The following is a 23,764-nucleotide window of genomic DNA, read 5'->3' on the forward strand; positions in this document are numbered from 1 at the left end:
TTGGGGAGCTTTCCCTGACCTCCTTACCTAGGTCAGATCCCTTTTTAGACATTCTCATAGCACCAGGTTCTCTAATTTAGAGTGCTAATAGAATTCTCACTAATTTGTAGGATTATTTGATAATTCTATGACTTCTTCTCCAGATTGTGGATAGCACAATTTGAGGGCTGTTTTTTGCTGCTCATTGCTGAATCCCAACACTTTGCCTGACACCAGTGGAAGCTGCATAAATCATTGCTAAATAAATGATGGAGTATTAAAAAGTCTTATAAGTTTTGATGAAACAAGAAGTATCTACCAATGCACAAGGAAATAATTACAAGGTTTTAAAAGGCCCATTGGCTCAAATGTCTGAAAATATCTGTAGAGTTTTACCTTTGGCAAAAAATCAATACCTCTTATTCAGCATGTTCTCTATAACTTTTGGCCTTTAATCAAAGGAGAAGCCAGATTATAGTAACAAAAAACAAGAGTTTTGAGTTTTTCAGGGCTGCTAAAAGCAAAAGCTTTATTCAGGTGGTATTTTCCAATGTTCTCTAGTGTGGAACAAACAGAAATAGATTTAAAATTAGAAGGCACATACCTCCACAAATAAATATTACTTAATCTTCCAGTTTCTCAGAGTTCATGCATTTAGGATCCACAGCCTATTCATTTTGATAGTATTTCATTTTTTCATATATTTTAAGCTCAGGAGCATTTCAAAATACAGCAATTTCAAGCAGTCCCACTGGAAAAAAAAATAGAATTGTGTATTATCTGTCATGTGAGCATAGGGAGGCAAAAGATGAGTTTCAGGGGCATGACTTAAAGCACTCACTCAAAATTTCATAGGAAATGGGTCTTTGGTAGAAGGTTTGTTTGCGTGTTTGTCTGTTTTGCCACAATGTTTGATCAGTGCCAGCAGTGATTCTCTTACGGATGGGGGTGCATTGTGCATTTGGACTTTAGGAAAGCCCCACCCTGTGCCAGGCCCTAGCCTGTTTCTAACTTTGTTTTCCTGTGTTAGACAATCGCAGATTTAAAAAAGCGTTAGTTTGACTTACAGAGAACTTGGCCACTATTAAACAGTGAGCTTTGACCTTCACGGAGATTTCTGTATACTGGCTTAGATGCCTTTTGACAACTTTGGAAAACAAGTTTTCATGTTGTTGTCAATAGCAAGGAGATGAGGTTTATTTTTGGCATTCTAGCTAAGGAATAACTTGGAGTTGCTTGAAGTGACAATAACAGCCCAAAAGAGTGTCTCCTGTGACCTGACTGGTAAAAAAAAAAAAAAAAAAAAAGGAATCACTTGCAGGGTAAGAGGTGCATTCTAGATTAAGGTGACAAGATTCAACAAAGTTCAGATATTAGTCATTTTGGGCCCATGGTCCAGCATGACCAGAACACACTCTGCAGAGGATAGGACCCAGGATGGGTGTAGAAGTGTAGCCCAGGACCAGGTGATAGAAGGTTTTGAATATTAAAGGTTGGGATTTTATTCTGAGGCAATAGGTACCAATCTCAACTAAAATTTATAAAAATAACTTGGGCAGCAATTTGAAGGATGAATTGGAGGCAGGGAGATGAGCTAGGAGACTGCACTAATAGCCCAGACAAGAAATGCCATGTGCCAAACCAGGACAATGCTACCCAATAAATAATTCAATGTGACAATAGCAGATTATACATCACCTGCACTATGCAGAACAGTGGTCTATGCCATAGAGGGAATAAATATAAAGACATGTAAGACATACAGCTTGTCCTCCAAGAGGCACCCATTAAATATCTCACAAAATAAGGGGCATCTGGATGGCTCAGTCTGTTCAGTGTCTGACTCTTGATCTCAGCCCAGGTCTCAATCTCAGGGTCATGAGTTCAAGCCCCATGTTGGGCTCTGTCCTGGGTGGGGAACCTCCTTAAAAAATATATATCTCATGAAATAATGTACAAAAGTTAAAACATAAGGTGGGCTATGACTGGTGATTAATTACCAAAAGAAAAATGCAAATACCCTTAGCTATGATCAGTCAGGAACAAAATGAAGTGGCATTTTTGATGAGATTTAAAGAATGAGTAGATTTAATAAGGATGAAAGAGAGAGAATTCAGGGTGGAGAAACAGTTTAAATTAGGGGAAAGCAAATTTAGATCTTGTATTGTACTATGACATTTGTGAAAAGCAGATACTTTTTGTGAGAATGTATATTTGAAAGCTATTTTGTTGATTCGGTTTTTTTGGCAAACATTTATGCGGGGTTTCTCTGGACAAGGAAGATGTAAAAGAGCAAAAGAAATGGTCATCTACTGAGAAGGACAGGAACAGAAAAGCTGGAAGCTCAAGCTCAAAACTAAAAGCTACACTTTATTTTTCTTAAAAACAGATTCCAGTGAGGTGATCAACCAGCCTAGTCATCAGGTTCTATGAGATCTTCCTTCGGGATATCCCAGGCATCTTTCCCTTCTCCTACTATAGCCCAGCCTACACATCGTGGTCGTCATCCCTTCAACCACACCTGAACAGACCTCAGGTTCTGCATCCTGCTTCTAACTCATTCACTAGACTGCCATTTGAACATTAATCTCCGCACATCACTCTTATGACCAGAAAATATATGAACTTTCTGGTACCTCCCACATCAAGGTAAACTCCAATACCTAATGATAAAAATTCTCCACTATTTGTTTTTTCTGCCTAGCCAGGCTTATTTCCTCACCACTGACCAGGAGCAACCAATGCTGGATTTTCTTATTTTTCCTGAGATATACCATTTTTCTCCCATTATTAGATCAAATTGTCCCCCGTGCTTAGAACTGCTCTCCCTTCCCTTAAGTTTGACCCATTTCTCAAGGCTCAGATCAAGTCTCACCTCTATGAAAGGTTGCCAAGGGTGTGTCAGTATCTTCCAACTAAATGGTCAATAACAGTACCATTTTGGCTTATTTTACTTAATTTTCAGAGTAATTAGTAAGGTTCCAAACATGAAAGATACTCAGTACCCATGATCATTGATTGACTGATTAGCTCATTGATTGATTGGTTCACAAACTCTTCCATAAAAATGCACGCAGTGAAAAAAAAAAATACAAGCAGCAATATAAAAAAAATTTTTTCAGGAGTCTGCAAAGCTTTTTATTTTAGCTCTACATTTTTACCTTGCAAATTTAGAGGGGGAAAAAAACTAAACTATGTGGATCTTGGATAAGATCCTAACATTAGATTTTCTGGAATCCCAAGTTAATCTGATATTTATATGGTTTAAAAAGTACACTGACCTATATGGAAACTTCCCTTAGGAGTGAGGCTTGTGTGTTTACTTAGCTGGTGTATTTCTTAGACATGTACAGACGTCATATCAAAGTCAAAATAATGAAAAAGAGAAAAGAGCCAAATAGGAAAGTGAGAAGAAACTATTTGCTGAAGGAACTTGGTTTCCTTGGTTGTTGTTTTGTCTTTTTTTTTTTTTTTTTAATGCATTTGCAACTTCCAGTCTCAGAGACCCATCCCACTTCCATCCCAAATGATTCTGTCAGTCTTTAGCTTTGGAATGCAACCACAAATTTTCTACAGTAAGTGCATTTTGAAACTGCAATACTGAAAAAACTAAGAAAATATGCAGTTTACATGACCTGTGGTAGAGTCTGAGAAAAACCAGATATAAAGCTTTGCTTTCACAAGCAGGTGGTGCTAGGTTGACCTTTGCCCTCCCACAGGGAAGTTTATGACATTAAATCTCCATTTGGCACAAACCAGTGCATTCTCATACAAAGTGATTTTACAGAAGTGGCCATTGAGCATGGTAACCTCAATGTCGGGACTTAAAGTTCTACCCCGTTCTTAGTTCTTCTACTTCTGTTTTCAGATTCCAGAACTTCGCAAACCCTGTGACATTCCACAAAAGTGCAAGTAGATGATTAACATTGTAGGACGGCTAGTAACAATAATTTCAAAAACAGTTTTGGTTTTCATACAACAATTTTTAGGAAAAAAAAGTCAATAATCCATCTACTATAGAAAATGTGAATATTGATGAAGTATCTCTGAACTTTGAGTCATTTTTTTTAAATCCAGAGAATGTAGAAAGAACCCAGAAACAACACTGAAGATAAAATCAGAAAAGTAGTGCTATCCAGCAAAAAAATATGCCACATATATAATTTTTAATTTTATAGCCACATTAAAAGATGCAAAAAGAAACAAATGAAGTTAATTTTAACAGTATATTTTTATATAACCCAGTATACTCAGAATAGTACTGTCATTGCAACATGTGATCCATATAACAAATTATTAGATAGGTTATATATTTTTTCTTATTAAGTCTTCAAATTAAGTCTTCTTAAGTCTGCTGTGTGTTTACACTTACAGCATATTAAAATGCACACTAGTCACATTTCAAGTGTTCAGTAGCCACGTGTGGTCAGTGGCTACCTTATTGGAGAGCATAGCAGTAAAGGCTGAGTCTGAGGTGATAGATCATAAACCAAAATAAATTTATACTTTGTCTTATTTTTTTTCCAATGCCCAAAATACATTTCATAGCCACTGGTTCTCAAAATTCTTTACCACCATGTTGCCTTTAATTAGGAAAAGTGTCTTCTATTTCCCATATGAAGGTAATAAAGCTAGATTCCCACCTCTCTTACTTGCTGTGTGACCAAACATGGACATATTATGGAACATTTTTCTGTCAAGTTTTATTTATTTAAGTAATCACTACCCCCAACATGGGGCTTGAACTCAGAACCCTGAGATTAAGAGTCACATGCTCTTCCGACTGAGCCAGCCAGGCACTAACTTCACAGTCTCTCATCTAGAAAACAGAGGAGTAATAGACTCCCTTACAGGTTTTTTGTTCTTTTAATTTTTTTTGAAATAAATGGATTGATATGTGCAAAATGTTTATGGCGGTGCTAGCAAACGATGCTTAATAATAATATTATTTAAGAGTTACCTATTAACACTACTTTGCATCATTTTCTAGACATGATGGAGATCAGTAAATATTGTTGACTGGAAGGCCACTAACTCAGTTAAACGAAAATCCTGTCTTGAGTGAACCAGTTTCTCAAAAGAACTGACTCCTTTGCTCATTATAATTTTTTTTAATTTTTTATTGCTATGTTAATCACCATATATTACATCATTAGTTTTTGATGTAGTGTTCCATGATTCATTGTTTGTGCATAACACCCAGTGCTCCATGCAGAATGTGCCCTCTTTAATACCCATCACCAGGCTAACCCATCCCCCTACCCTGCTCCCCTCTAGAACCCTCAGTTTGTTTTTCAGAGTCCATCCTCTCTCATGGTTTGTCTCCCCGCTGTCTGACTTACTCCCCTTCATTCTTCCCCTCCTGCTATCTTCTTCTTTTATAATTATTTATTTTATTTTATTTTATTTTATTTTATTTTATTTTTTTTGGAGAGCATGAGTGGTGGGGGAGGGGCAGAGGGTGAGAGAATCTCAAGCCCACTCTGTGCTGAGCTCCAAGCCTAATTTGGGGCTTGACCCCACGACCCTGAGATCATGAACCAAAATCAAGAGTCAGATGCTCAACAGACAGAGCCACCCAGGTGCCCCCAGAATTATTAGAATTAGAATTAGAATGTTGCTTTCATGCGTTCAACAATATTCATCCAGGTGCCCAACAGAGCAATGGACAAGATCTATGATCTCTGCCATCAGGGGAACTTCTGCTTCGGTGGATTGCCCCTGCATATTTCCCTTACTTCCATCTAGCACTTGGATGATTTTGTCTGCAAGTAGTAGAAAACCCCAAACTGGCATGAAAAATACAGAAATTCAAAGCTAGGGTAGATACGAGTCCTGGTGCGCTCAGACCTCCTGCTGTTGTTCGGCACTCCCTTTCTCTCAATCCTCCTCTATACTTCAGTTTTGTCAACACAGTGGCTTCCATCATGGTCACAAAATGGTTGCCATTAGCAAGGGCAGCGATGGACACCAAAGGATTGCTTCTCCAACTATAGGGAAAAAAGTTTATTTCTTAAGTCTAATTAGATCAACTTGTTGCAGTCCAGAGAAGAAATCATACACAAATTGACTTAATGCTGTGTTTCTGAATGATCATGGGTAAAGGGTATAGAATCACCAGGATTCAATACTAGTCTTTAGTCTAGGAGAGGGATCATGCCTGGGGAAGGATGGGTAGCTGAAAAAATTTAGGGTTTTGTTAGAAAGGAGGAGCTGAAATTGTGTGGTCAATCAGCAGTGTCTATTACACAATTCTGAGAGGAACTTGTATTGGTATATTGTTCCCAAGTCACTGAAGGGGCAGTCTATGACTCAGTAAGCACTTGAGGATGTCACAAAATGGGTCACTGCACCAGAACACACATGATTTTTATCCTGACAACATGAATTGTTGTCTTTATCATTTCAAACATGGCTGGAAAGTATTAAAGGAGCAAATAAGTCTAATACAAGGAATAGCTTTAGAAATCTGATTTGCAGCTCCACTTCCTAAAATTTTGTGTGTGGAAATGTCCCTTCTATGAGCCACAGTTTTCTCATTCAGCTCATCACTTAGCCTCAAGTTTTGGTGAGGGTCAAAGGATAGAATCAGTGTGAAGGAAATTTGTAAGCTTTAAATGCAAAAATAGAAATCATGTTATTATCATTAACAGGAAAATTCAAAGCTTTCAAGTTTGGGGGAAGGCAGTTCTCAATCCTGTATCTTTGATTTCATGAGTCTTCAGTTATTGTTGATATGATTTAATATAGGCTTTATGTTAACATATGATTTTTGTGTTCCAACTACTTAGACAACAACATGCATTTCTTTTGAATTTGTACAAACTGCTACAAAAATAAACACTTCCTCGCTCAAAATGCATTCTGCAAAGATTAAAAGGAAAACATGTAAATATTCTAGGTGGGACTGAACAAAGAGATTCTTTTTTATTTTAAGATTTTATTTTTAAGTAATCTCTACACCCAACATGGGGCTCAAACTTAGAACCCCAAGATCAAGAGTTACATGTTCTACTGATTGAACCAACCAGGTGCCCCTAAACAGGTGCCCTACTTCATTTATCCTACCTATATCCTAATCACATTCCCCAGGCATGCCAGCTTATCAATCTTTGCCTCCAACCCTTCATTCAACAAAACCTTGCTGAGTACCTACTGTGTGCAAAGCACTGGGTATACCAGGCTGAATAAAAGAGAGAGGTTTCCGGCCCCTATGGAACTGACATTCCACTGGAGTCAATGGATAACGAACAAGTGAATAAACAAGATAATTCTAGATTATGACAAATGCCTATGAAAGAAATAAGCTAATCAGTCAGATAAGGAAGAGATGGGGTGGTCTGAGAAGGCATATTTGAGCTGTGTAGTGTTGTTAGATGCTCCCTGAACTTGTGTTGACTGACCGGTTAAACCAAAGCCCAGTTCTGCTTTGCAACAACAAGTCCTCTTTAAATAAGAGCCTTAGAACTTGTTTTAGCTAAGCCATAATTTTTATTAATTCCAAAATAATTTTTACCCATAAAAAGGATAATTTTTTAACCAATGTATTACATTCAGTATCTTTTAAGTTCTAAAAAACAAAAATCCCTTGAGGTATTTCTCAAATCACTAAGGATACCACGGTTATCCAAATTTTTTTGCTAATGTTATTTTGATGCTCCAAGCTACTGTCCTTCTGATTATTTGTTAATGGTTTATTTCCTCAGGTAGCATCCTGCTTCTCTCCCTAGTGCCCTATCATGTTGCTGACATTATCACCACCCACTCCATCCCCTGGGCTAAAAACCTGCCACTATATACCTTTTTGTGAAAGTTAGAAACCTCACCCACTCACATTACTGAGTCACTAAACCTCAGAGATTTGCCTCAGAGCTCCTACTCCTTAAATTTCCACAAAGAAACCCAACAACAATAGCATTTAAGTAATTCCAGGATAACACCATTTTTCTTAAAAAAACAAACAATTGAATGAAGACAGTCTGCCTTTGGGCAGCCTCTCACCACCCCGCAGCTCGCTTCCTGACTACAAATTTCTCCTGAAAGTTCTCCCACCTTCAGACTGGCCTCGCTCCAGTTCATCCTACCTGAGGAAAGGGGTGGAAAGTACATGGAGCTGAAAGACAGATCAGACTTTAGTTGTCATCTTGATTCCGCCATTTTAATTAGTTGTTCAGTCTCTGGGACAATACTGAAGCTCTCTCAGACTGTCTTCTTACTTGTAAATTATATCACCATTAGAAACAGTTTTAAGAAATCTAAGAAGCATTACATGCGTTGCACTTACCACTGTGCTGGCACACAGAGGTATCCATATTTAACTCCCCTTCCCTTCCTCAAATCAAATCCCATCTCCGCCTTCATTTTTCCATCTAGGAAAGCCTGTTCAGCAACCCCATATCTTTGATACAATCAGCTTCACGTCTATTAGCAGGCTCTTCTCATTCTGGTTCAATTACTTTTCCAGCTTTCTTTGATAGTTTCTTACATTATTCCCTTCACTCTCCACTAAGGCACCCTGGCCTGCCATCATAATTTTGTTATTTCTAGAATGTCCATATAAATGTAATCCTACAGTGTGTAACCTTTGGGGACTAGATTTTCCACTCAGCATAATACTATGGAGATTCTTCCAAGACGCTGCATGTATCAGTGGCTTTTCCTTTTATTGCTGAATAGTATTCGATAGTGTGAGTCTAACACCATCTTTTTAACCATTTAGCCATTGAAATACATCTGGATTGCCTCCACTTTTGACAATTATAAGTAAAACTGCTATAAACATTCATTTATCAGTTGCTGTGTCAGTATAAGTCTCCATTTGTCTGGAATAACTGCTCAAGAGTGCAAATGCTGGGTCATACAGTAGTTGCATGTTTAGTTACGTAAGAAAATTGCCATACTGTTTTTGGAGTGGCTTTGCCATTTTACATTTTCACAGGCAATATATATATGAGTGATCCAGTTTTTTCCCATCCTCACAAGCATTTTGTGTAAAAACAATGTATTACTTTAGTGATATTTCATTGTAGTTTTACTTTGCATTTCTTTAAAAGCTAATGATGTTGAATATCTTTTCATGAGTTGCCATCTGTATATCCTCTCTGGTGAAATGTCTGCTCATGTCTTTTTTTCATGTCATTTTGTTCATTTTCTAATTGGATTATTTATTTTACTATGAAAGCTGAAATAGAATGCCCAACACCTGATTTTTAATATTAAACTCTCTTTTGCTACTTAATATTTTGAGTTGGTTATTGGTATGCCTGTCTTCCCCTTGCTTTCATGAGATAAGAACTGTAAGTAGTTCTAATAGTTACAAATGGTCTTAGTTTTCATTCATCAGGGAATGTCTTGATTTCTCCTTCATTCCTAAAGGACACTTGCACTGGATATAGAATTTGGGGTTGACAATTCTTTTCTTCCAGCTCTTAAAAATGACATGCCACTTTCTTCAGCCTCCATGATTTCTGATAAATCTCCTGTCATTCAAATTGCTTTCTCCCTATGAGTAAGGTCATTCTCTCTTACTCCTTACAAGATTTTGCTTTTGTTTTTAGTTTTAGAAGTTTGTGTATGATACATTTTGATGTGGGTTTCTATGGGTTTATCCTTTTTGTGATCCACTCACTTTCTGATTATGTAGGTTTAAGTGCTCTTGCTGAATTGGGAAGTTTTCAGCTATTGCTTTCTCAGCTTAACTCTCATCCTTTCTCCTAATGACACAAATTTTCCATTTTTTTTTTTATTGTTATAACCCCACAGGCACCTGAAGCACTGTCCATTTTTTTTTCCTCCATTTTTCTCTACTTTTTCAAACTGGAGAATTTCTATTTTATCTTCAAGGTCACTGATTGTTTCCTCTGTCTCACGCATTCTGCTGTTGGGCCCATCCATTGAATGTTTTTTATTTAGGTTCCTGTATTTTTCATCTCTAATTTTTCCATTTGGTTCTTCTTGATATCTTCTATCTCTTTGCTGAAACTTTCTACTTTTCTTATGTTTTAAGTATGTTCATAATTGCTTACTGAAGTGTTTTTTAAGAGGTTGCTTTAATATCTTTGCCAGATAATTTTAACATCTCTGTCATCTCTTTGTTGGCATCTACCGATTGTCTTTTTTTTTTTTTCATTCGAGCTAAGATTAACCTGTTTCTAGGTATGACAATTGATTTTGAACAAAAATCTGGACATTCTGAATATTTTGTTATGAGACTCTGGGTTCTATTGAAACTTTCTATTTTAGCTGATTTCATCTGACACTGCTCCAGCAGAAGAAGGGAAATGCTGCCGTATTATTTCAAGTGGACTAGGGGTCCAAATTTCCCACTTGGCCTCTGTTGATACTTGAGGGGAAGAGAAGCTTATCATTACTGCTGAGCAGGGGTAGGAGTCACAACTCTCCACTAGAACTCAACTACACTCCCCATTCAGCCTTTGCCGGCAGAGGTGTGGGTGGAACCACAGATTTTTTTCTATGGTATTTGGTTGGAGTGGAGTGCTTATTGTTTAAAGTTTTCTGTCTTGCTAGACTTTCCTTTTCCTGGTCCTTTGGCTGTAAAGAAAGAAAGCTTCTGTCGGGACTTTATGTCTGCATGCCTTGACATGTCTGATTTGCCAGCTTTTTAGCTTTAGGTCTAGAATATATAAGGCAAAAAGACAATCTAGGGAAATCACAACCATATCATTCCTTGGTCTCTAAAGTCTCTAGCTGGTCTTTCTATTGCTCTCCACCTTTCAGAGTCTTTTTTTGTTTGTCTCATATATAATGTCCACGGCTTTTAGTTATATTTAGTGGGAGGAATAAGGAAAAGAAGATGTAGTCCATCTTCTAGGAAGTGGAAGTTTCCCCTATCACTGTTTTTTTTTTAATATTTGATTATGATATTTCAACATAATTGGTTTCTTTTGCAATACTATATGTTTTATTTATGCATTTATTTATCTGATAAACATCAGACAGCCATAGAGGTTCCATAGCATAGAACCACCACTTTAAAGAAAAATTCTAAAAGGAGACCCAAAGGAAGTAGCACAGAATTAACATTCCAAGATGACACAATTGGCCCAATTCCCTTCTTTAGAGCATGCATTGGCTTTCTAACTTCCGTGCATGCTCTCCAACCCCACCCAGGGTTAGGACAATTACATGGAGAGGACTAGGGAGCTGTCCCATTGCCATGCAAGGCTGTTGCTTACAAGGTGACCCAAGTCTTCAGATCTTCCTCAAAACTCCAGAGAACAACATCTCTCACCCTAGCTGAGAAGTGGTTAGCCATTCTTCCCATCACTTTGGGTGTGGCTCTTCCACTCCCCAGGATAGCCCCTTCTTAATTGGAAATTACCTCTTCACTGGCCCAGAATACTTATATGCATGCCTCATACCCTGAAAGGAATGAAAGTCTTTGTCACACTGATGGCAGATGAAGTAGAAGGCAAAGACCACACAACAAGACTAAAGAAGGACTGTTCAACCACTATCACATTACATTTAAATGTATATCTATCCTTTCATTAGACTATGAATTCCTCAGAGGAAATAATCTATGTTTTACATTCCCTGTTATTCTCAGTGTTTAACAAAGGTTGAGACATATGAAAGATGCCTGATAAGTGTTGTTAAGTGAGTAAATAAGCAAATCTATCCCAAAGAGAAATGGTATATGTTAGACTTTACCAAAAGACCACAGAGTTGTATATTTCCAATTTAGTTTAAAAAACATTCTTAGGTCATTTAAGACAAATATTAGTCATTCCTTGGACTTTCATTCCTAATCTCCTCTTTTTTTTTTTAAAGATTTTATTTATTGATTGATTGATTTTTAGCAAGAGCATGCTAGTGGGGGGAGGGGCACAGGGAGGGAGAATCTCAAGCAGGCTCTGCAATCAACATGGAGCCCGATGCAGGGCTCAATTTCATGACCCTGAGATCATGACCTGGGCCAAAATCAAGAATCAGACACTTAACTGACTGAACCACCCAAGTGCCCTTCATTGCTAATTTCTTCTTAGCCACCCACTACTACTCACCCAAACTTGGACAATAAAATGTATGCATACTTTCTCCATTTCACAGACCATCTGGCACAGATGTCATGCATGCCGCTACCTCATAAATATGCTAACGATGGCACAGGGTTTCCAGGTCTAGTCATAACAATACCATTCCCCTCCTCTGCTTCCCTACTCTGACCCCAAGGGTCAAGGTGAGCACATCCTAGGACAAGAGTCTGGGGAGTATCACCCTAAACAAAATTTGTTTAGATAAGTCCCAGCGATCTGCCAATGACTGATGGTAATAACTTTTGTTAGCTAGAGTCTGGAAACACAAAAAGATAATGATCTTGAAAGCAGTTTCATAAATCTTCAACTCATGTAGCCCTCCTCAACGGCAAACTCTGCTTGAAAGCAAATAATGATGTAAAGAAACCATTTGTATATCTCAGTGTTACCTAGCTACCCAACCAAGCCCAAGAAATGCAACGAACATCACCCAGGAGTTAAAAGGAAATGACTAAGTAAGAGTTGGGAAATGGTTCACGGCATCAGGAACGACAATGTGTAAAGACAGGTGGCATTCCATGCCTCCTCGCTGGGCAGGGCATCCAAGACAGCCTATGAGCTGTCATGAAAGATAAACCAAGGTTTGTCTTACTAAGGCCAATAACAAAGGAAGCTTGGCAGTGAATCTGACAGCTAATACTGTGAGTGAGGTTACTGACGACAACAATTAATGAATAACCTGCCTGGAACTCTTCATCAGTGAGGTAGGAATTATTGAGGAATTCATAGACTCAAGTCTCAGAGGGAACACCTTCTGCATAGCCCAGATTGATAAGGAAATTAAAAGAAAAGAGTGTATTTTTTTAAGGCAGATAGGCAGATAATTTCATTCCTATGATTAAATAGAAAAGATGTGTGATTTGAGTTAAAACCAAAACAAACATCTGAAGTAAATAAAAAACTTTGATAAGATGAAAAACAGATTTTAGGTATATTGTAAACATCATGCACATAAAACATATTTATTTTATAAGGATGTTTTAAAATTGTCTTGCTTTGTTGTTATAAAATTAGCATTATAGACAACGTAAGTGTCAAATTGCATAAAATCATGACAGACGTAGTGTCAAATAAGTTTCCTAGAGTGGTTAAACTTCCAAAAGGACGGATTTCATTTCCAAGTAGGTTGAGCATGTGTACATGTGTGTACCACTATTCATCCCGGGTCAGACTAGAAGTTGGGGGGAGGAAGGGTGATTAGTCAAATCTCTTCTACAACCATTACCTAGAAAAAAAGACAAAACTTTTGTTGACCATTCAAATGGTGCCTAAATGGAACAGAAAATATGAATAGGGAAGTCACATAAATCCAGAAGGGTTAGAATCTCTTTTCCCCTTTAAAACTTTTGAGAATTCTGTGTCATATAGTAACTGATCTCTTTACTGTATTGTAAGGTTTCTACAGGATATAGTTCCCTTTATCTCTTACTAAATTTTTTACACTTTCCTATTTCAAATGTTCCTTCTTGTTGTGCTCAATTTGTATTATAGAATCTCATTTACTTAAAACAAAAAAGCTTACTGACACCTATTAAGAGCCAACCTGCTAGAAGTAAGAGAAACAATAAAAAATGGTTTCTATATTCTTAGTAGGTATAGTATATACTACAATATGCAGTATTAGGAGTATACTATTAATTATACTGCCAATACTAAGTTATTATAAACAATAAATATTGGTTGACCATTATACTGATGGTCAATAGTAATTCAGTGATTCTAACTTAAAAATTGCTCATGAACTCAAATGATTCCATCATTGTAGATCCTAACAGAACCCAGAAGCTTATCAGTTCTTGATGATTTAGCCCTTCATCTTCAGTGCCAACTTGATTGTTTATACTCTTTTTTTTTTTAAGACTTATTTATTTGAGAGAGAGCTGGGGGTGGGGCAGAAGGAGAGGGAGAGAGAACGCAAGACTCCACGCTGAGCATGGAGCCCAACAGGGGGCTCAGTCTCACGACCCTGAGGTCAGAGCTGAGTGAAACCAAGAGTCGGTCGCTTAACCAGCTGCGCTACCCAGGAGCCCCGATTGCTTTTACTTTTTTTTTTTTTTAAGATTTTATTTATTTATTTGACAGAGAGAGACACAGCGAGAGAGGGAACACAAGCAAGGGGAGTGGGGGAGGGAGAGGGAGTGGGAGAGGGAGAGGGAGAAGCAGGCTTCCCACCATGATCCTGAGATCATGACCTGAGCCAAAGGCAGACGCTTAATGACTGAGCCACCCAGGCACCCCTTGTTTGTACTCTTAATGATACCTTAGAACTGTATAATAACCTAACAGTTTGCAAGGTGTTTTCACAATCATATGTACCTTACAAAAGGATACTGGTACATAGAATAGGTCTTTTAATAACTAATCCAATCTTCTTATTTCATAAGAAAGAAAGAACTAGAGAGGGAAAATGACTCACCAATGTCACTTTGTTCATTTGGAACAGAACCAAGATAAGACTTCAGTCCCAGGCCATTTCCCACCACACCAGCTGCCTCAACTAGATTAGTCCATATTTTAAAGACATCAAACTGAGGACCCATGAATTTAAGTGACATTTTTAAGGTTATATGGCAAATAAGTACCAAAATCAAAAGGAAAGACTACTTGCTACTGTTCTTCTTTTTTCTTCATCCATTATGGAAATTTGATTTTTAGGTTATTTACATACAAGAAGAATGGATTTTCCCCCAAAATTTAATAATGAAACTACCCTAAGCCATTGAAAGAGTCATTTTAATGGAGGACATAAGCATAGGATTTTTTCACCAGACATTTGAAAACACATGTTTGGAACAAGGTGGATAAGTCAGGGCTGAAGACTAAGACTCTGGAGTCCTCACTGTGTACATGCAAGTTAGTGCTGGAGAATAAGTTAGCTTCCCCAGGAAGAGCCTGTAGTGTGGAGAGATAACAGAAGAGGTCAAGCATCTGTTAGAGTGTATCAAGATTTGAGAGACACATTGAGGTCCAGCAAAAGAAACTGAGGAGCAGTTAACAGAGGTACTGGTAGAGTCAAGAGAAAAAGCTGTTCTAGAAGCTAAGGGAGAAGAAAGTTTTGAAAAAATAAGGTCAGGTCACACAATTCAAAATGCTAGAGAAATATCAAATAAGAGTTAGGAGGCCATAGGACCTGGGGTACCCATTGCTAAAGAGTTTATACTGTATTGTTAAAGAAATATAGGGAATTTTTTAAAACCATTTTCGCACAAGAGGTAGCAAGATGAGAACTGTTCCCCAAAAGTCTGATCTAGCTACTTCATGCAGTATAAATTGAGACGAGGAGGAATTACAAGAAAGAAGGATTACAATTGTAATACTAGGGCATTACTAGAGTGATACCAGTAGGTACAGAAATGTGAAAGAAGATGCAATCAATATTTTGGAAGGAGTAAAAGCAAATATATATATTTTATAAATAACATGTATTAAATATATGTATGTTATATACATATATACACGTATTATATGTCATATACATTTATATGTGTGTAATACATATATATGTGTTATATTTATATATATTACAATTCTAGTCTTTGAGGAATTTTGTTGAGGGGAAAATAAATTCTTACATATTTAAGATATGAGTTGATGATGCGAGGCCATATTTACCTGTTAAGAGGAAATTCTGGCCCAGTAAGTGTTGGTATCAGGGAAGTTTGGTAAAGAGGTATGGATACAGGCAAGCCAACTGAGATACTTTTTAATTTATATGGAAACCAGGCAGCAATGTTTTTAGTGTTGAAGAGAAAGTGTTGGTTTAAAAATTACATATTAACTTCAAATAGGGAGATCAGTAATTAAGCTGAGGTGGCATTAGTCATTTAAATAGGCACCTAGTCGAACCAGTAATGAGACTTCTTTTCATTTCTAAACAGAAAAATTATTTTAAGTGGCTTTACAGATGCAGTTATCTAAATACTGTGGTGAAGACCAGTTTTAAATGACCTTCGGCTAGCATTCTCAGAAGTAATGTCTCACAATGTCCCCTAAGGTGCCCGTGAAGACAGTAAGAGGAAAAACGCATGACACCAAGACCTATGATTGACAGGCAATCCATTGCCAGATTCTAAGAGGAAATTCAGCTGCCCCAGCATACCCCATGAAGCTAATTTAGGAATCACAATCTTTTGATGACACATGGTTTACAACCTGAGAAAGAACAAAACTGCCTGCCTGAGAGGAATGAGAGAGATTTTAATTCTCTCCCCAGTGCCTGCCTTTAGGCACAAAACCAGAGGACCATTGGTTGGGGCTACCAGGGGACTATTCCCCCCAGGACTCCCATCAGTGAGCTCCCTTTATAGGCACAGGTGGAGACTGCAACCTCCTCTAGCCCATACCATCCCCCTTTTGCCAAAAAAGGAAGACAAGAAAGAATTCGCGGGGGCTGGTGAGGAACACTGAAGCCCAGTGGAGGCAGACAGGATACTGGCGGCAGTGTATGGGAAAAGCAACAGCATTCCATGCATTTCACTGTTTCAGAGACACAGCACCAGGCGATAGGGGATAGACAATCCCCCTCCACAGAGCAAAGTTATGTTTGGTGAATACCTTTGAGATGCCGGCCACTGGGCCATGAGGTGAAATATATCAGTATACCCTCAATGTGAGAGAAGGGAGATTATCACACACAAACTGACAGGGTAGGGACAAGCCACACACCATCAGTAGACTCCAAGATTGAAGCATCCGATTCTCTTGGCCACTCTCCTCACTCTGCAGTCTCACCATCTTGGTCTCTATTTCTCACTTACGGGCTCTTCTTCCAAACCTCTTTGTCTGATAGGGATGTATCTGAGAAATAGTTCATATGAAAAAGACCTGAGATTTCAGGTGGATGTAAGTGGACCACTTGTTGTGGCATGCAGTATTGGACCTGTGTTAACTGAGGTGCAGTATTTAGGATGATGGAGGTGATGGACCCAGTCTGCTGTGGACCTGTCATATAGCAGGGGCATCACTACAGTTCTGGACTCCAGTCAATGAAAGAAAAAAAAAATGTCTTCCTTGCAGTTTTGACCAACGACCTCTCCTTTGCTCAGGCTACCATTTCCCTGGGCCATTTTATCTCTGTTGCTACATCTGATGATGAGGGGAGTGTCCTGTACAGAGCCACCTGGTCCAGGAGGAGGGGAATTTAGTTATAGCTGAAGTCCTAAGGCAGGAGCAGTGCAGGCCTTTGGGGAGGAAGGGATACCGTGCAGATTTCTAATTATTTGGCCCAGAGGGAGTTTCTTTTTCTAAACCTCACATGATATGTTTGCCAGCAGGCAACCCTGCACCTCATCCACTCCCATGGCCTCAATTACCACTTATATGTTGACAATTCCCTTCAGACTATACCTAGAACCAGTTGCTATTGGACAGGTGAATGTTAGCAGGAAGCTTATAAGAAAGCTCTATCTCAATTTTAAAAGAAAAATGAGGAAATGCCTTCTCTCTTTCTGCTAGACGGGAATAAGAAAATGGATAATCCTGATTGCTACAAGCAGCCTTCTTGTTACCACAGAAAGCACAAACTTCTGAATGAAACTGATGCTGTGGGCCACAGAGCAGAGAGGGGGAAAAGCCTGTGTTCTTATTAACATCACTTGCCTGCTGAATCAACTAACCCTGAAGACCGCTCTATGTCTGATTCTCCTTCTATATAAGCTAAAAAAAAAAAAAAATTCTTAATTGTTCAAACCAGTTTTAAATTAAATATTCAGTAACAAAGACAAAAACATCCTAACCAAAACATCATGTAGTCTCTACTAGGTATCTGCTGAACTATCTGTCTAGGGCCACTAAAGGGTCAGGCCTCTCAAGCAGTCTTATTAGAAAGATACCCTAACTAGAGACATAAGACCAGTGGGGATTTTTTGTCCAGTTAGTCTAATATTTGATGAATACATTCTTGTTTCTAAGAGGGGGTGTTAGAATCCCAGCTTTACCATCCAATAGTTGGATGACCATGAGAAAGTTACTAAGGTTCTCTGGGTCTTGATTTCTTCACCTACAAATGGAGATAAAAATAGTACCTATCTCAGAGAGGTATTGTCAGGATCAAATGACATGATATATGTGAATTAGTTAGGATTTATTTCAGCTTATGAATAGCATTTCAAAAATAACTATGGTTTAAACAAGGTAAGTTTCCTTCACTCTCACATGCAAGTGTCCAAAGAGATTCATTCTAGAACACAGGTGACCCTTTGTGATATCAGAAAGTCAGGCTACTTCTACCTTGTTGCCTAATCCCCAAGCTTCCCTCATGATACATGATGGTTCCTGGAGCTCCAGTCTTTCAGGCCCCATCCCATGCAAGAGGACAGAAGCAGAAAAGAAGGGCATGCTCCTAGTCTTTAAGGACATTTTCTGGAAGTTGCATACACCACTTCTGCAGGTGTGCCCAGCTAAAAGCCGGGGTTTGTTACAGCTGAAGAGGAGAAAGCACCCAACCTCTACCACAACCTGTGAAGTATGAGCACCAGTATCAGTGGATGCCCGTTATTCTTATTAAAAATTTCTACTTCTTGAAATCCTGCCATATACAACATGGATGAAGCTGGAGGATGCTGTGCTAAGTGAAATAAACCAGTCTTCCAAAGACAAATACTACATGATTCCACTTATATGAGATACCTAAAATAGTCAAACTCATAAAAGCAGAGGGTAGAATGTTAGATGCCAGTGGCTGGGGAAATGGGGAAATGGAAAGTTGCTATTCAATGGGTATGAAGTTTCAGTCATGCATTTGAATAAGTTCTAGAGATCCTCTGTACAACAGAGTGCCTATAGTTATCCATACTGTATTGTACACTTAAAATGTTGTGAAAAGGGTAGACCTCATGTTAAATGTTCTTACCACAACTAAAAAAAAAAATTCTCCACTTCATCACAAGAGCTGGTCTTCTCTCCAGCACTTACCCTTGGCCTACCTTCCATCAAAATCCAGCTTGTCATCTAGACCCATCAGGGGGTCTACTTAAACTAACAGTTATGAAGATATCACATTGTATGGGCACAAAACATACAGAAATAAGTAAATAAATTAGTAAAGTAAGAGAAGTTACTGTCAAGTTACTGCATGTGAAGCCTTGCCTGGCTCAACGAAGTGCTCAGTGAATTAAGAATTATTATTTTTGTGGCTAAGGGCCTAGACATTAGGGTCAGACACCATCTGTGTGACTTTAGACAAGCCACTAAACCCCTCTGTCTAGTAGCCCTGTTTTCACATCTTCGACAGCTGCCTTCAGCATTTCATGTGTTATAGGAAAGAACATTACATCTTTTATTTTTAAGATTTTATTTCTTTATTTGAGAGACACACAGAGAGAGAGCCTGAGCGATGGAGGGGGAGAGGCAAAAGGAGAGGGAGTAGCAGACTCCCCACTGAGCAGGGAGACCGAGGAGGGCTCAGGACCCTGAGATCATGACTTGAGGAGAAGGCAGACCCTTAACCAACTGAGCCACCCAGGCACCACAAGAACATTGCATCTTAAGATTCTTTTCTAAACTTGAGATTTAAGTCACAAGTCTCGTAGATCACAGCACCCTAAAAAGTTACTGTCTAGAGTATGACTTCTAAATGTCCCTATATGAGAAAGGAAAGTGATTTCTTTCAAACACTGATGGTGTCTGAACAAGAAACTGTTCCTTAAATCTACTCTTTTATCTAGTGATACTAACAACATGTCTTGTCAGGTATTTGAGTTTCCAGAATACCAGAAGGATCCAGTGACAAAGGAATAGTCAAAAGAATACACAAAACATCTTTGTCCAAATTTACTCATCTTCCAAGGAAAGAGGAGTTAGCTAACATTTGTGATCATGTACTCAGAAATCTAAAAACAGCTTTTTTATAGAAGGCTAGATCTCCAAATCTTGAAATAGAGAAGTTGGTAAACAGATCATTTAGGCTTAGTTTTATCCACAGTTATTTGGTGATTCAAATTAAGCATAAATAAAGATTTGATTGGATAAAGATTGATTGGATAGGTCTGTAGTCTTAAGATTGGTTTTGTTGTGGGAAGTTTAAAGACAGAAGGGTATTTCCAGTAAAAATATTCTCTGGGTTTGTTAAAATGAGAAAGAAAGGAAGAGAGAGATGAAAAAGAGATGAAGGAGGAAGAAGAAGGCAAGGGAAGAGAATTTTAACTTGTCTATATTTACAGGAAACTTGAGAATTTTGAGAACCCCCAGCAATGGAATGGAGGTCCAAAGCTTGGTGCTGGCAAGAGAATACATAATTTATTCTCAAGAATCCTCAGAGGCAACTTCACTGGATAGGAAGACTAGCTCAACCACAGAATATCCAATCATCTTCTAGAGGGACAGTTTGGTTTAAAATTATCAAAAATGGGGGTGCCTGGGTGGCTCAGTTGGTTGAGCATCCAACTCTTGGTTTCAGCTCAGGTTATGATCTCAGGGTCATGAGATCAAGCCCTGCGTCAGGCTCTGTGCTCAGCAAGAAGTCTACTGGAGATTCTCTGCCTCCTCCTCCTCCTCCTCCTCCTCTGCTCCTCTCTCTCTCTCAAATATTTTTTTAAAGTTATCAAAAATATTTATCACCCCTTTCTATGACAAATGGCTAAGTTAAAGACATAATTTAACAGTTTACAGAGCAGGCTATCCTACTTCAGGAGGTGAAATTTTATCTACAACATCCCTTGCCAGAAAGCTTTCCAATCCTTAAGCCTAAAAACCTAAAATTATTAATTGAAAATATTCACACACAAAAAAAGGTGTTCTGGAAACTAAAGCTTCTGAGGTTACTCAATTTCTAAGTACATAATACTTATTAAGTATTGTATTAAGATATCCCTGATCAAAAGAGTACATCTCATTCTGTCTCATCTCTAACATTCTGTTCCCCATCTGGTACTGTGGACTGTCCAAATGTCATCTCGTAATATGTGAGTAAGAGCAATATTATCAGATCAACATTTCAAAAGAACAACAGAAGTGACTGCATTTATAAACCCAGGGTCTATAAATCAGGAGGTTTTTCAGGCCAAGATGTTAGAAAAAAAAAAAAAACAGGACCTGAATGCATTGCTGTTGGTTATGATGCTTTTGTTTAGAAGAAGCAAGTCTGACTCAAATGACTCAAACCAAAATAAATAAATAAATAAATAAAATGTACAGACTCAGTGTTGACCTCAGTCATGATCTGATCCATGAAGCCACCATGTATCTGTTTCTCTGTGTTCTCAGCTCCTCCTTTGGGTCAGCTTTGTCCTCTGTCTGGCTTCCTCCACAACAGGAAGATCTACAGCACCTGTAGACTTCACATTCTCCTGCCACATCGTTTGGAAGAGGAGAGAACATCTCTAGTAAAATGACAGTGGGGGTATTTCTCCCAGAATTTCTCACTTAGCATCTTTTCAGGCCATCCACTTAAGTGGAAACTCACAGACCTATTCTGAAACCAATCACTATAAGCAAGAGTACGGGCTTTGCAGAAGGTCCCTCCCTGGGCCTGAGGGGAAGTCAATCCCACTCACTTCACCCTCCACAATGGCTAAAAACATTTAAAGAAAAAAGTTCCCCCAAAGTGGTTTCTAGATGATGGTAGAAAAGGAGAAGGCAGGTAGACAGGGGTCAAAGAGGAATTCTGAGGAAGTAAACAATAGATTCCTACTGGAATTATTTAGGATTTTTTTTTTTTAATTGCAGAAACCCATTCTAACTAGCTTAGGCAGAGAATGGAACTTTATTATTAGGATCCAAAAAAAATCCCTTATGCTTAAAGGCATGAATGCTACAAGACTTCTGGAAGGGTCTAGACCAAGGCTACAAAGCCATTGGAATTTTCTCTTTTGTTTCTCCTTCAAGTGTATAAGATTTCTTCTCACTGTGTCTAGACTGGTTTCCTTTGTTCTTAAATCCACATGAGAAGTAAGACTTCCAATAGCTCTGGACTAGGCATAAGGTCCAGTTCACAGAGAAAATGAATCTCATCCTCTGGGTCTCACTTCTAGAATTGTAGGAAAGAAACTCCAATACAGTTTGGATCAAGTAACTCTCCCTAGTCATAAAACAGAGTTATTTTATGACAGGACTCCCAAATGTCCACTTTTGTGACTCTGGATGGTGGGATCATGGGGCAGTTCCCAAAGAAGGGATAGCAGAGGAAACCATTCTGTATGTGTCTGGTGTATACCCACTACAATACATTTTGCACGATATTGGCCACATGAAACATTTAGAGTATAAATTGTGTTCTAACGTTGCAAGTGTATATACAAAGAAGCAAACTGTCAAACCTGGGATTTAAAAGAAGTGGCAAGAGAAAGCTCCTTTTCTTCCCCATTGCTTTGCTGAAATCCTTCTGAGCATCTCTGTGCTACAGAAACACTTTGTACCAGTGTCTATTCGCACACCTGACAGCACTTTCAAAATTATGTCTCACTGAGTGTGGAGCCCAATGTGGGGTTTGATCCCAGGACCCTGAGATCATGAACTGAGGCAAAATCAAGAGCCAGCTGCTTAACTGACTGAGCCACCCTGGTGCCCCAGAGATGTGCTTTTTAATTCACTGTACCCAACAACTATGCTAGTACATATCTCAGAGTTAAAACTCATTAGTATTTATTCAATGGATGGATTAATAATGAGTAATTCTGGGGTTCTCATTTCTTCATTCACTAGCCATTTGAATAAATGTTTTGCTTAAAAACTATTTGAGAAAATATAGAAAAAGTCGAACATTGAATATCTTGTTTCTGCCCTCCATGATTTGTCCTTAAATGAAAAGATGAACGAAATCCACTTAAATGAAAAAACAAAATGTTAGCCTGTAATAAGTGTTTCCTTATTCATTCTCAAAGTCTTTAGTTGACTATTGTTAGTTTAAGGTTTTCCTTTGCTATTAAACTCTATAAAAAGGAGCCCCATACCATGTACTTGGAATACAGTAGGACTTCAATAAATGTGTTAATGAATGAATGTTGACTTAAGAATACCTTACAAAAATGCATCCCAGTATTTTTCACATCATGATCAGGATCCCCGGGTATGTTCCATGAGATTCCTCCAGGTCTGGGGTGACTAGGAATACATTGTCCTGACAATCCCAGGCAAGAGCTGCAGGGATCAGTATCTCAGCACAACTTTTTCTGACAGCCAAGAGGAAGAATAAATAATGTATGTCCAAATTTGTCATCCTCAGTGACTCAACTCCCTTTAGACTATGAGACTGGTAGAGGACTTTCTTTTTTAAGATTATTTTTCAGGGAAATCATTTTTAGCAGCACTGCCTCCACCAGTATTTCTTTACATGAGGGATCATGACTCCAAGCAGAAAGATGGGGAAATTTTATTTGAACTGATGCCTCCAAGTTACCTCAGCTTTCAAAATATCAGCTGTTAGAGATTTGGATTCCTAGGAGATGAAATAATATGTGTACTTCTTCATTCCATCTCTTTTTCTCCTATTTTTAAGGGTTACCTCAGCTGCAAACTCTGGGAATGTTGAATTCGAATTCCTGGTGGGCAGAGAGACTATACAAAACCATTTAATGACACTTTCAGACACCAGAACCATGTTCTTTTGCCCACAGTCATCTACATCAGAGTCTAGCAGTGTCTCCCCCCTCTCCCATCTCCTTCAGTAAAGTAGTCACTAAGTCCTACCATTTTACCATATCAACTGTCTCAAACTTGCCCTTTTCTCCTCCAACTGCACCGCCACCCTCATCTTATCTTGCTGGAGACCATTTCAAAATCCTCCTGCCTTC

General features: G+C 38.4%; 1 long non-coding RNA gene across 1 annotated transcript in view; it reads right to left on the reverse strand.

Annotated features, from left to right (window-relative positions):
* Window positions 1–393: 393 nt before the first annotated feature.
* Window positions 394–23,764, reverse strand: part of LOC148162773 (uncharacterized) — a 146,420-nt gene continuing 123,049 nt past the window's right edge. The window contains exon 6 of the long non-coding RNA XR_015766459.1: window positions 394–730. This is a non-coding gene — a long non-coding RNA (uncharacterized LOC148162773). The remainder of the gene's footprint in view (window positions 731–23,764) is intronic.

Source organism: Eumetopias jubatus, unplaced genomic scaffold (assembly GCF_037043125.1).
Source record: "Eumetopias jubatus isolate StellerSeaLion01/CBP00866 unplaced genomic scaffold, mEumJub1_p1.0 scaffold_12, whole genome shotgun sequence".
NCBI lineage: Eukaryota > Metazoa > Chordata > Mammalia > Carnivora > Otariidae > Eumetopias > Eumetopias jubatus.